Source organism: Halyomorpha halys, unplaced genomic scaffold (assembly GCF_000696795.3).
Source record: "Halyomorpha halys isolate HHAL.00 unplaced genomic scaffold, Hhal_1.1 Scaffold867.1, whole genome shotgun sequence".
Classification (NCBI taxonomy): domain Eukaryota; kingdom Metazoa; phylum Arthropoda; class Insecta; order Hemiptera; family Pentatomidae; genus Halyomorpha; species Halyomorpha halys.
In genome coordinates, this window is record NW_027114571.1 from 324,727 (window position 1) to 326,696 (window position 1,970).

The window sequence follows — 1,970 nt, forward strand, 5'->3', positions numbered from 1 at the left end:
CTAGTTATTTATATATTCTCCTTCTAGAGGAAATTAATAAAATAATGCTTAAATATAAACTTCAAAGATGGACAAATACCTTAGAATTATTTTTCAAATTTTGATTTAAAAAAAAAAATTATTAAATTAAAATCAATACAATTTTTCTTCTATGGTTACTTTTTGTATTTTGACAAAAACAGGTTTTATACAAATACAGTCATGGATTATGAAACATACGATTTTTTTTATATCCTGTTCATTATTGTAATTCAAAAATTAGTTTGGTTTAGTTTTTTTTTAATTTATATTTTTTATGGATGGTATCTTCTAATATTAATTGTAGTTAAAAATAATAATAATATGTCAGCATGATTCCCAACTGTCAAAGAGCTTTTTCTTTTTTTTTTTTTTTTTTTTTTTTTTAATATTTTTGTCATAAGATGATTGCAATAAAAACAATAATGAAATATGTAATTAATTAAATCGTTTTCTTAAATGTTAGTCTTAAAATAGACCTCTAATTTAATTGTAGATTATACTAGTTAATCATTAAATTATGGAGAACAATTATTCAAAACATAAGTAATGGTCTAACAGGAGTATAAGTATAATATATTTATTACTCATAACGTACATTATAAATATATTTTCTTTGGTCAATAAGAGGGAGAACTTGAAGTATGTTTAACATAATTAAAGCTATAACAGTAATAATGCATCTACCACTATGTAAAATAAAGATAATAAATAAAATTCATAAGAATTACTCCTAAATATACAGAACATATAATAAATGAATAACAATATTTAACATTCATAACCAGAGACTGGATCTTTATGCCAAGGCACATCTAGTTTTTATGTTAGTTTTTATAATAATAGTCCAAATATCTGACCAAATTGGTGGATTGAAACCTTTCTTTATTTTTCAAATGCTTGAATGAATGCATTTATTGGAATATTTGTGTAAATGGATGGAGAAAAGAAATAGAGGAAGTTTTATTAAATGAACCTAAGCCTAAAGAAAACAAAGAGAAATAAAATTCTTCAATTTTGGTCCAATGGTTTCGTGCATATAAAAATGATCAATGCTTCAATTGATGTTTAATAAGTACAAATTCTTTTAAGTGACATTGGATTTAACTTTTACATTCAAAAATTTGTTTTCCAAGCAGAGCTCTTTAATAGTAATTTAAAAAAAAAAAAATAATGATAATAAACTTGCATGTTTTGACTATAATATTTCTGTATTTTGAACTTTCATTGCATGATTCTTTTTTGCTGGATCAAAGTCCAGTCTCTGCTGATAACCCATTCAGATGATATGATAGCATAAATAAAAAAAAGTCATTCATTTTATCATACAATACTTATTTATTTTTGTGTATCTATGTATGTGTCTGTATGTATATATATATTATCCTAATGCTGGAAAATTATAATTAATTTTTAATTGGTTGTCTTAAACATTGTTCATTGTTGTATGATTTTAACAATATTTTTATATCATCTTATAATCCTACCATAGGTTTACAATATATTTCAATGTCATATTATAGTGCTGGTATAGTTTATATGTTTTAGTTTTTTGTAACTTGTTTTTTTAACCCTGATTTTTAAGACTTACAACATAGGTCATACTATAGGTTTCAAAAAAGTACTTACTTGCTATTTGAGTATTTTTTTTTTTTTTAGTGCAATCCTGACCATCTCTTTGTATTATCTGTATCTCTTATATATCTCTTTATTCGCCTTTTCAATTTTTATTTGTTGGAATCTCCTGATCTGCTTTTTCTTTTTTCTTAATTACAGTTCCTTGGTACACATGAACTTAGATATTTAAGAACTATCTTATTACAAGTTAGTGGTCTAACCTAGTAGTATACCAGGAGCAGATGATGTCAACACAAATATATACACACATAAAGTGATATTTTAATTCTAAATTGTAAAGTGCTCTTTTTCTTCTAAACAACATTATATATATA